Genomic DNA, 12,963 nt, shown 5'->3' on the forward strand with positions numbered 1-12,963 from the left:
TGAAAGGTGCGTCGTGACGGGGGGGGGAATGTGAATTTAGTCCTTAAATTAAGGGTTGAGAGTCTTTGCTTATCTCCCCAAGCCCCAGAGAGGGAATTCTCAGTGTGGCCTGAGCAGAAGCCACCGCACCCGGAAAATGTCTCACACAGGTCACGAGCCCGCAGTGAAAAGCGTATGGGGGGCTGGCGGCGGAGCGGGTGGGAGGGCGTGGGAGAGATTGAGCTTGGAGTGGGATAAATAGCCCTGCCCTGAATCTCACCTCCTCTGCCTCTTCTCCCCTGCCCCCATCAGTGCTGCAGTTGTGTCAGGTAGTGGCACTGTTGAGTACATTAACCCAGAGCTGAGGATTGCAGCCACACCGAGTGCGTGTCTGCTCGTGAGAGAGTGTGTGTGTGTGTGTGTGTGTGTGTGTGTGCGTGTGTGTGTGTGTGTGTGTGTGTGTGTGTGTGTGTGTGTGTGTGTGCCTGATCATTACCATTTATTCCCCACACTTCGCCCCCCTTCCCCCGCCCCCAGTGCTGCAGGACTCCGGGAGCGAGGGATAGAAACAGAGGAAAGAGAGAGACATCAGACCCCCAGATCTGCTTAACCAAATCGCCGCCCCTTGCAGGGAGGAAGGGGGGGGAAGAGCCAGACCGAAAAGACAAAATAAAAGACAGAGAAAAGAAAAAAAATCCAGAGGGAGAGCAAAAAGCCGCCCCCAGGCGCACCCCTTCTCAGCGGGGAAGGGGATGCGGGTGTGTGTGTGTGTGTGTTGTGCGAGTGTGCGAGCACCGACTCCGGCCCCATCAGGAGAAGGGGGTGTTTTCCCTCCGCCTTCCCTTCGCCCTCCCCCGGCCCGGCGCGGGGCGGCGCGGGGGGAGCGGGGAGCGGAGCGGGGCGGGCGGCGCAGCCCCGCAGCCCGCCGGAGCTCCGGCACCCGCTCCGGAGCCCAGGGAGAGCAGGGATAAAGGGAAGCTTCCTCGCCGCCGCCAAGCAGCCCTTTTCTCCTGGCGGGGTTTTCCTCTTTTTCTTTCTTTCTTTTTTTCTTTTTTTTTTTCCCCTTTCGTTTTTCCTTTCTTTTTCTTTTTCTTCCATTTTTTTTCTTCCCCCCCCCCCCCCCCCCCCTTTTTAATATTTTTGAAACTCCTCGCCGGGAAAAGCAAAACCGAAAACGCTTCCCCGCAGCTTCGCCCCCCTGCAAAAGGCTCCCAACCAACCAACAACAACAAGCAGAGAGCAAAAGAGACCCCCCTCTAAAAAAAAAAAAATTAAAAGAAGGAATAAAAGAAAAAGCGAGAGAGCTGGACACCAGCTCCATCGATTTAAAATCTAGGATTTTATCCAGCGCATTGAGGGGCTTTTTTTTTTTTAATCTATTTTTTTTTCCCTTCTTACCCCCTCCTCCTTTCTTTCACCCCCCGCCCCCCTATCCCCCCCCTCCGCCTCCTATTCACCCCCCTTTTTTCCTTTTCATTTTATTTTGGATCCTGCTAAAATTAGCCGGGACTGCTCTGGGTGTTGCGTGTTAATTTGATTTACTCCGGGATTCCGGCTTTCCAAGACGCCATTTTCCCCCCTTTCTCGCTCTATCTCGTTCTATTTATCCCTCTCTATCTATCTTTTATCTCTCGAGCTATCTCTCCGTCTGTCTGTCCGTCCACCTCCCTCTCCCCGGTACCTTCCTCCTCCCCCCGCCCTCCTCCCTCTGCGCTCTGCGTGCGCTGCGCGGCCGGGCGCTCCCCTCATCCCCATCTGACAGATGAACACCGCCATGGGTTTGCCGCAACACAAGCAAAAGCACCTTTGGGGGCTGTGGCGAGGGATTGAAACCGGGATCTAAAAGAGAAGAGACAAGAAGGAGGGAAATCCGAGGAGGAGGAGGAAGAAAGAAGAAGAAGAAGAAGAGGAAGCTACTAAGAAGCCCCCGCTGCCGTTTTGGGGATATGGGTTAGTAAATGCGGGGGGAAAAAAAGAAAAAAAAAAAAAAAACAAAAAAACAAAAATTCTGAGGCATCGAGGAAAGGTCTGCCTTGATGATCGGGATTGCAGGAGGATCGTACGCCTCTCTCCTTTTCCTTTCCCCCCCTTTTTTTTTTTTTCTTCCTTCTGCATGCAAAAGTTAATGTCGTCCCTTTCCATTTCCACACCCCCCCCCCCCCCCCCACTGTTGTGACTTTACAAAGGCGCGGAAAAGGGCTTTATTTATTTTTTTGGGAGGGGGGACTATTTCTCCTCTATGCATTGCATGCGAATCCTCCTCCCCATCCCCTCCGACCCCTTCCCTCCCCACGCTTTGTGTCTGTGTAGGGGGCATGTGTGTGTCCGTGTGTGGTTGTCGTGGGGTGGGGGGGTACTGGTGGTGTGTGTAAGACCGTGCTACTGGGAAAGGGTTGGAATTTTTTTTTAGGAGTTTAAATAATGTATTTATTTCCCCCCCACCTCCCACTCCCGCTTTATACCCCTTCTCCTGGCCCCCGCTTTGGTAGCCTTATATGTGTTTATATGTGTAGGTGGCAGCTATGTGTGTGCCTGTGGAAATTTGGGGGGGGGGGGGGAACACGACCCCCCCCACCCCCGGTTCGTAAATTGCAGGTTAAGTGGAGCTAGAGAGCAGCACTGTAACCTTATGGGGATTTGTGTGTGTGAGTGTGAGTGTGAGCGTGTGTGTGCGCGGGGCTCCGCGGGTGAACCGGGGGGCGCCGCTGCCCCGGGGTGGCCCCGCCGTGCTTTGACATTGAAAAGGACACGCAGTCCCGAAAAGCTGAGATTTTGGGGAACAACGGAGTGGGAGGACGGGGTGGGGGGGGGAGTAATTAGCAAAGCGGGACATTCCCCCCCCCGTCACCACCCCCACCACACTCTGTGGCTGGATAATGGTCCTTAAATAAGCCGGTGATTGCCGCCCCCGGGACCCTGGTGGCCCCTTGTGCCCCCACAACCGGTGGAAGCGGAGTTCAGCTATGGACAGGCTGAATGCCGCCGATATCGGCGAGCTGGGGGTGGTTTGGGGAAGAGGGGGGTAACACGCAGCTCGCAGCCGCGGGCGGCTATTGTCAACCCCAGCCCTGGCGCAAGGCTCCTGCCCAGAGCCGGGCACTCGCACCCGCACTCACACTCACACCCCTTCCTCGCCGGGCTCCTCCTGCGGGTCCCCCGCACCCCGCGTTGGTGTGAGCGTGTGTCAGAGTGAGCGAGCGAGTGTGTTTTTGTGTGTGTGTGTGTGTGTGTGTGTGCCAGCGTGTCCGTGTGTTTGCATCCCAACATCCCACCGCCCCACCGGGCACGGCGCTCCCCGCGCTGCCCTGCCTGCTGTATTTATGTCTCCGAAAGGCAGTTGAGAGAAGGATTTCCGATTCGTTTCCGCTTCAAATAAACGGCCCCGATAATCCCGGGCCTGACGCCTGATGCTCAAAGGGCACTTGGCCACCGGGATCCCAACCCGGGGAGGCGGGGGGGAGACGGAGCACACCCGAACTCGGACACCCCGGTGGGAAGGCTCCCGTGGCCTCGGGAGGGGTGGTGAGAGGGGCTTCGTGCCTGGGGGATGCGCACGGGGGATGCGAGGCGAGATGCGAGGGGAGTACCCACCCATTCCGGTACCGTGGGGTGGCGGTGTCCCCGCGGCTGCCGCTAGCCGGGCTAACCCAGCCCGGCTATGGGAGGAGTGGGAGGATGAAGGGAGGAGGGCAGGGGAGCCTGGAAGGCTGTTGCCCCGGTGTACAGAGGTGTTTCATTAACCACCGGCCCGCTCTGGAGTGGGGGGAACCCTTGGTGTGTCCTTCTATATCCGTGTGTCACACGGCAAAGGATGCAGAGGAGTGGGGAGAGGAGAGTGCAGAACTGGTCAGTGCTCCGCTGTCAGGGAGAGCATCCGAGCCTCCTGGTAAGGATTGAATTGTTCCAGGAGGGAAGGGTTGCTGGAAAATCCAGTCCTGTGTGGAATATTATGGTCCCAAATGGGAATGATTCCTGATCTGAAAGTCCCTGCATCAGGATTCACTTGGTGCAGGCTACAGAAATGGTATTATCAAGTGTTCATAGACAGGTAGTAACAACATGAACCTGAGGAAACAAGTGGACTCTTTATCATGGACAGCAAAAATATATCCCTATCAGGGAATCACAGAATCATAGAATGTTTTGGTTGGAAGGAATGTTAAAGCTGATCTCATTCCAGCTCCATCTTCCCTCAAGGTAGGGATACCTTCCTCTAGACCAGGTTGCACCAAGCCCCATCCAGCCTTGTCTTGAACACTTTCAGGGACTGGACATGTTCATGAGAAAAGGTGCAAGTGTCTGCTTCATGCATAGCTTTCTGCACTTCCTCAGCCTTTGCTGAGATAACACCTCTCATCATAAACCTTTTCCACTCTAAGAAAAAGCTTTTTTTCATCTCCATTTGTTTTTTAACTGAAAGGAGAAAAAAACCCCATCCACACAATGGACTTGTACTTTAATCTGTGCTCTTAGCTCAGAAGGGTTATGTAAAAATAAGGAAAAAAAAAACAAAAGCAGAAACACTCAGTGAATGGAGACTTCTCTTCCATCTCTTACTGGCTTCAATTTTTTTTTTTTTTTTAACTTCTCAGACTCAAAGTTTTAATTGAAACCAGAAGTCTATTGAGAAGTAACTGAGCCAAGAAAACCTCTGTTTTCTCTGCAACTAGGGATGGGGAATAAATAATTTTTAGCTGATGTTATTTCAAGTCGTTTGAGCTTTTTGATTCCTGCCAAAAAGCCCAGCATAGATTATTAACACATTATCATTTTAGGAGGATGCACTTTTTGAAATGCTATAAAATGTTGTGTTAGGTTTGCGCCGAGCCATAAACTATGCTGGTTGTTGGCAAACAAAAGAAACAGTGGCCATGATTTATTATTAATAATGATCATAACTGAGCTATTTAGCTTGATTTGATATATACTGGTTTCCCTACTGAGGTTGCTCTGCATTTTTTTCAATAATGTACTTTGATTAAGTTGGGAACTGTTCTTGTTTAACAACTGCTATTGCCATGTGCTTAATTAATTCAAGGAATTAAATGTTCAAAAAGGTACAACCATAATTTTTTGGCTTCAGAGGCTGCTTAATCTCCTCTTCTGCTCTTTTTGACCCATCCTTTGAGCTCCTTTTTCTCACCACACACATCTTTTAGGTGCAAGTGCCAATTTACCAACAGGACTCTTGTTTTCCATTACCAGATTTGCTTAATCCCAGTTTCAGTGACTTTTTCCCCCCTCTCAGTAGGGCTCAATTGCTCACACATAATCTTTCCCTTCTGTTTTCTTTCCCCTTTGGACAACACCCTCCAGGACTGAAAAACTCTTGCCTTGTGCCCTGAGACTTGCAATTACACAGCAATTTTGACTCTTGACCTAACTAGTAGCAAGAAAGGCTATTGTCTAATGAACCACGTAAAAACAGTTCTGGGATCCAACAGATTCCTGTGATGGAAATGAAAGGCATCCCAGTGAACTGATGACTGATTTGTTTAACCATATGCCTAGGTGTTTTTCCTTGTGCCCTGTTAACTACCCATCTCTGGAGTATCTGTGATCTGTGGGTCTGCAACAATGTTGAAAGGCAGAATTAATAACTGCCCAAATGCGTTCCATGAAGCACGGAGGGACAGATTTTAAGCCGTGTTCAGAAAATGCAGGACCAGTTTTGCCTACCATAGCACGTAGGCATGCAGGGTTTTAGATTTGTAAGCACTATGTTTAAATTTGGTGATGAGATGAGGGCAGCAAAGAATCATAGAATTACAGAGTGATTTTTGTTGGAAGGGACTTTAAACATCACCTCATTCCACCCCCTGCCACAGGCAGGAACACCTTACACTGCCCCAGGTTGTTCCAAACCCTGTCCAGCCTGGTCTTGAGCTCCCACAGGCATGGGGCAGCCACAGCTGCTCTGGGCAACCTGTGCCAGGGTCTGCCCACCCTCACAGGGAGGAATATGTTTCTAATATAGGTGACCTATTAAACAATAAGTAGTCAGAGGAAATCCATGGTAAGGTCTAGCCTCGTTGCTGGGAAGTCTAGGCAACCTTAGGGCAGCATAAATCCAAAGTTTAGAGCAGAGCTAGTCCAAAGTGAGGAAGGTGAGACTCTGTGGGAGAAACTTAGTGGAGAAGGTTCCCAGTGTTTTGCTGCAGGGCTTGTGGTTTCTCCTGGGACTGGTTCTGCTGTTATTGTAGGTTTTGTTCTCATTTCTTTCTTTACAGCTTGATAGGAAAGAGTTTCCTTTCCCGTTATTCTTGATGAGGAAATAAAATGACTTACACTTTTAGGAAATTGCCACCTTGATTAAAGATGGACTTCAAAATCCCTCAATTCAGTGTTTGAGCCTGGGGGGACTGTCAGATCTGAAAGAGATTTGCAAACATTTGATATTGGGACTCTTTTTCCCTTTTGATACAGACATGAAATCAATTTGCAAGTGTGTGTGGTAGCAACACTTGGAGATTGTTTCTCTCTCCTCCCTTTGAGAAGGCTTCATGTGATGTGCCTTCAAAAGCTCATTGCATTATTGGACCTGTTTAGACGTCTGCTGGATTCCGGGACCAAGCACAGCTCTGACACAGGCACCTGGGTTCTGAATTCAGGTTTGCCTGGTTGCAGAGAGTACAAAGTTAAGGGAATAAACAGCTGGGAGAATAAGGGAAGACAAAATAATTTCTTAAATTGAATAAAAACAGTCAGAGGATAATACCGATTATCTTTCAGAGCTGAGGAAATGAGTGAAGGAAGTAGCTAATTTCTATTTATTATCTCTTGAAAAAGAGCAGAGTTGGGAGCTATTTTGCTGTTTTGGAACTGGATTTACTTTGGAGGAGAGATTGTCCAAAGGCAAGATGAGATTTTCAGTAAGGTTTGGGATGACTGGGTATGAAATCTTCTGACATTATTTCATTTAGGGTTTTGTTGTCTTCTATGTCTCTCCAAAAGACCAAGTAGAACAATTGAAGTGCAGGTGACAAAAAAGGAAAGGTGGCCAGAGAAACACTCTGGGAATTCAGACCCTGGTGCTGCTCGCACATCCCCAGGTCAGGTTTACTCTTGCTCATGAGTAGGCACTCTGGTGGGGCTTGTGTGCTTGTCCACCCAGCACAGGGGTTTTCAGGGAATATAGGAGCTGTGCAGGTGCTGAGGATGAGCCTGAGTTACCTTTCCTGTGTACGGCTGTTTAATCTGAGGCACCTCTTTGAAAGCAAGCACAATGTGTGGAAAAGCCATGCAAGAGGAGGTCAATTTCCATGCAAAAATGTGAGGTCATAGGGTGGTGACTGGCTCTGACCTGCCATGGTGAGCACCAGAGCACGAGGTGGCCCGAGACTTGGCTCTGCAATATAATGGAAGGAGCTGGGATTGTGGCTAAATACTGTTGTGAGGTGACTTATTCGTCTTCTCAGTGCCTCTGAAATTCCTGATTCTGCAAAAGTTGCTGTGCAGTCCTGGGCAGATAAGGGCTCTGTGAGGATGGCAGCAATGAGAACAAAGTTTCCTGTACTGTAGTATGGGATAACTTGTTAGAGTGTTTGGGAAATCTTTTCAGAAGAATGTGTGGTAGGCAAGCATGGGGTAACCCAGGACTCACTCAAATACCTCAAAATTAGAGATGGGTTAAAGATCGGAAGTCTGAGGTTTTAAGTCACTTTGAAATTTTTGTTAACCTTAACCTTTAAAAATGAGATATATATGTATACAATGAATCACTCTCTTTCTGTCCTGGCATTTTAGCAGATGGAAAAGCCAGTTTTAAGATGGAAGGGAGAAAATGATGATACTCAAACCAGAGGTCAAACTGCAAGGCATTACAGGCACGTCTTCCCTCCGTATCAAACTACACATCCTGAATGTCATACTGATTTGATTTTTAAGATTTGGACACTGGCCTAACTTCCCCCTGTGTTTCCATACCCACTGTATTCTGGAATGATGCTATGATCCATGTCTACCTCTCCTCAAGACTTGCTAAATACATGGCTTTGGAGAATACAGTGGGGTTTCCAGTGGAGGTCCTCTGAAATCCTATTAGTTTCCTAGATGAGGAAACCCTTCCTGCAGAGAATTATTTTCTTTTTTTTCCTTTTTTTTTATTTTTTCTTTTTTTTTCTTTTTCTCTCTCTGAAGCTTTCTTATGGAACTCTATAGTGGGGATTCAATGAAATTCTGTATCGGGAATAATTCTCTGCTGAATTCCTCAGTTCTTTTTCAGAAGGGATCAGAGACACAAAGCTTAACTGGGGGAGTTCAGTAAGTGTTAAAACAGGACTGTACACATGTAAAGTGTTATAGCAGGTATCTGGGCAAAGTGTTACTATACATATTCATTGTTCCTAAGGTTGAAAATCAGTCTAAAATATTAACCCACACATTCACATCCTTGTAACTTCCATAAATCTTCAACCAATAGGCTGAAAAATTGCACGCTTTCTCTTTGATTCATGACAATTTTCTTCCTGAAAAGTTGAGTAAGCGTCTCCAGCTATCACTTTTGTTTTCAGTTTATTCAGAAAAAGTGAGAGTGGAAAAAAGGAAACACTTTCCCTTTTTAAAATTATTCTAACTGCATGCTTTTACAGAGGACAGCAGTCTCTATTTTATGGGTACAGGGGCTCTTGATGGCCTCTGCCATCTTTTGTGTTTGAGTGAGACAAAAATTGGAGGCCATGGTTTCTGGTGCCATGACAAATTAGAGTGTAGACATCCTGAAGTCAATGGTATTCTTGCAGTCTGTTGCCTTAAAGAGAAGGGCATTGGACCAACAAATCCTGTTGGATAGGAATCATAAATGGCGTTTTTTTCATAGATGTTTGTTACATTAGATTAGAGTTCTGTGTCATAGGAAGTACTCACAGGAGTATGAGTCCTGCTCCTCCACATCTACCACCAGCATTGAAGTTTCATTTGCTCTTAAAATGTGCTGTCTTCTAGGTGTGACTTTTAGGACAGAACATTTTCTTCACCCTTAGCTCAGCAAACAGACCTCCCAAAGCCCTTAAGGAAAACATTAAAAAGAAAAACGTAGTGTGAGTAAAAATTAAAATTACAGTAAACTGTAGCATGCTTTTAGGTAGGAACTGAGGACTTATTCAAACCCACAGCCATCTCCTGATGGGGAGCAGCAGCACAAACATCTCAGTTCAGGGTTCTCTTGGCCAAAGAAAGTCCACAGACCTGTTTGTTTGGTTGGGAGCTAAGTGAAGGATTCAGATTAAGAGACAGCAATCCATGGGCCATTGATGAAGAGAGATGATACTCATGACTGACTTGACATTGGATTCCTCCCCAGGTGTTGATCCCATCCCAACCTTTAACATCCTCATGGTGTTAGAAGTATTACAAGTGACAGAATGAGAGGAAATGGCTTCATGTTGCTCCAGGGGAGGTTTAGATTAGATAACAGGAATAAATTGTTTCCTGGAGGGTTGGTCAGGCATTGGAACAGGCTGCCCAGGGAAGTCTTAGAATCACCATGCTTGAAGTGTCAAAAAAATAAAAAAAAAAAAAAGTGAGGATGTGGTACTTGGGGACATGGCATGGCTTTGGCAGTGCTGGGAGAATGGTTGGAGTCCATGATCTTAGAGGGCTTTTCCAACCTTCATGACTCTATGAGTCTAAGGGAGTAAGAATCCAAAGCACTGGTCCTGCTTCAACAGGGATTTGAGTGGTGAGTCTGGGGCCCCTGACTCTGTGCTGTCTTGGAGGGATCCTGAGGTGTGCAAAGAGCACAGCAAAGTAATTGAGGTTGAGAGGCCTTTCAGGCCTGTGGATACTCAGCAGACTTTTATCTCCTTCTGACTCAACTTCACACAGCACTTCTGTAACCACTTCCTTTTCAGCCTCATCAGAGGCAAAGGTGCTCCTTCTCTTTGCCCACAGCAGCTGTCAGTTATCTCGCCTTTATTCCTGGCCTCAGGTCTTTCCATCAGCATGCTTCCAACTAATGTTTTTGTGCCTCTTGACATCACTGTCTCAGCACTGTGGGCTGCTGTTTGTCCCGTGTGCATCCAGCTGCATCCACTTGTGTCCTGTGCTGCTTTTGCCTCCTGATTTTTCTTCTTTATCTATAAGGCTTTAAGGGAATTTCTTGTATTTCTGGCCCTGACACTCTCTTTCCCCAAAAGACTCATGCACTCTGCAGGACAAAGCAGTCCCAATGCTTTCCTTTAAATACCTCAAATTATTTCTATTCTTCTTGCATGCCCTTTAGACACCCCATTTTCTCACAGTCTCCTCTTGATGTTGGAGATGCTCAGTGTATTATACAGCACCAAGCAAGACACCACTGATTACTCAGCATGGAAACATACATTGCAGTGTCCTGGATAGAAAAAGAAACCTTCCTTACTCCCAGCATCATTTGAAGCATACAGAATGGAATAATATGGGATGTACTGTTTGTACAGACTCCAGACTGGGCAAGGGATAGACCTTGGACTAAAGCCTTTTAGTGCCATCACTTATGGCTCTGAGGAATGCATGCTGAGCCAAGAAGTGTTGCATTCCCTATCAGATATGTTGTTAGATTTTATTTATTTATTTGTTTTTTCCTGAAGGAAGAGGAAGCTGGTCTATTTAGTACATGTGCAAGCAAAAATGAAATAATGGAGAAGGGAAAAAAAGAAAAAGGCAGAAGAAGGAGTCCTGTGGCAGCAGCCATAAATATAAACAAAACTCTCATTAATGATTTATACAAAGAAATAATTTTCCACACATTCTGTGGTGCAGAGGGAAATGTTTGATCAGAGGGAGAAGAAGAGATTATTGCCCTGCCATGATGGTGTTAGGAGGAGGCTACTGTGTATGATGGCAGCTGTCCAAGAGCAGAGTCAATCTAGGAAAGTTTGGTAACACAGATGATGGAATTGTACAGTGTTTTGCTTTCTGTGGCTGATCTCTGTGCCAATAACCTTTCCCTAAATACCCATAAAACTTTCCATTTGTAGCCTGGAGTAGCTGCCACTACCTCCAGGATGGTGTGCTTGGCAAGAGCTGGCTGGAACTTAGTAAGTATTTTTTAAGTCCCCTTCTGTGCACACTGACACTTCCTCCCAAAAAGCTTTATGGCTGTTGTTAATGGAATAAGGTTTATCTTTGTGTCCAGCAGAGTGCTTGGGGTGGTCTCTTGGGTAATCCCAGCAGTCACCTCTGATTGCACAGCACGCTGGCAGTGATGATGATTGGTCTGGGAGTTCAGCAACCTTGTGTTGACCTGGTTTAGGCAAATCAACCTGCTTGACTTTTTGCGTTGTAATGAGCTGAGGAACAGTTGGCATCTCTTTCTGCTTTTCAGTGTCCTGGAGCCCTCATTTTCACAAGGAAAATTGGCAAAAAACACATGCCAGCTCTTGATGTCATTAGGCTCTAATACTACATCTTGATTTCCTACAGAAGTTGTAAACTCTTGGAAGTGTTCCAGGCCTGGTTGGACTTGGGGTTGGAGCAGCCTGGTCTAGTGGAAAGTGTCCTTGCCCATGGCAGGGGGTTGAAACAAGATGGTTGTTAAGGTCCCTTCCAACACAAAACAAATTTTTGTTGCCTACCTCAGAGGGAACAAGTAGGAGGAGTTTGATCATTTTAGAGTCCAGAAGCCTCTGTGAGGAGGTGTTCACAGGTCTGATGACTGCACCCTCTTTCCCAACACTCTGATACAGCTTTAGGGTATGAGTGAGTAGATTTACAAAACCTTGGTAGAGTTCTCAGCAGGAGTTTGTAAAAGTCCTTGGGCAGCATGCTGGACACCTCTCCTGCTCCTGCAGATGGGTGTTTTGCTACACTGGTTGTTGCCACAGCTGTACCTTGGGCAGTATTGCTTTTATTGTCCTAGTGATTTATGGCCATGTCAGTTGTTTAATCATTCAGTTGGCCCTCCTGCAAGCCCTGTATGATAGTTAGTTACTTATATGGAAAGGTGACTATCTGATCTAATTATAAAGTCTCAAACCTAATTATGGAGTCAGATATTATTCCATAATCTACTCTAAATGTGTCTATGTTTAGAAGACAGATACGTGCATGTGTGTAATGTGCAAACTTACATGCCTCTGTAATTACAGATGTGCTTGGATTTTCATTTATTTCTGCCTCTTTGTCTTGGGCAGGATGCTTGCAGCTTCATCTGGCTGTGACAGATATTTGGTTTGCCATGCCTTTTTCCCTCCAATGCAACTTTTCCTGGCTTTCTATGCCAGACTTGGGCACACTGAGGCACAGCCATCAGTCAGTGCTGCTCAGGAGGTGCAGAGGGATGGTAGCTCTTGGACACAGCACAATCTGATGGAAACAAGTGAAGATTTTATCTCTGGCAACTGCCATTAACTATTGCTCCTTGTTTTCATGTGGATAACCCAGTTCTGGATCCTGTCCCTTTGCAGAAAGTCCTCGCATAATCCATGCAAAGTCAGAGGCAGAGTTAGAAGGATTTGAACAAAAGCAGAGTTGGAGGCAAAGGGATGATGTCAAGAAGAGTCACATTTCTTCTTCTAATTCACCCTATTAATGAATTACATACCTTAGTTATAAGGCACAAAGGAGGTGACAGGGAGAGGGTGTTTCCTATGTGATCCATAATGTGGACAGAAAACAACTGCTACAGTCACTATATGAGCTTCCTGCAAAACTTGGGCTGTTCTTGCAGAGGATCATGGCCTTGGGAAGTACAAGAGGCTGTGGTCCAAAGTTGCTACAAATCTAGCCCCAGGGCTCTGAGCCATGGATTAAACACAGTCCTGGTGCATGATACTGATCCAGTATAAACTCATACTGGTTCAAATTTTCTCAAAAAAAAAAAAAAAAAAAAAAAGAATTGCAGTGATTTAATTTTATCCAAGAAGACTTTGTATTGTATCACATTATGTCACTTGCCTGCACCATGCTGGCTTTATGGCTTACAAATTTTCCCATCCTCTGGAACTGCCTTTAAGTCATCATGAAGAAAATTTTAAGCCTCATATTGTGTGCTTGCCCATTCCA

Source organism: Cinclus cinclus, chromosome Z, assembly GCF_963662255.1.
Source record: "Cinclus cinclus chromosome Z, bCinCin1.1, whole genome shotgun sequence".
Taxonomy (NCBI): domain Eukaryota; kingdom Metazoa; phylum Chordata; class Aves; order Passeriformes; family Cinclidae; genus Cinclus; species Cinclus cinclus.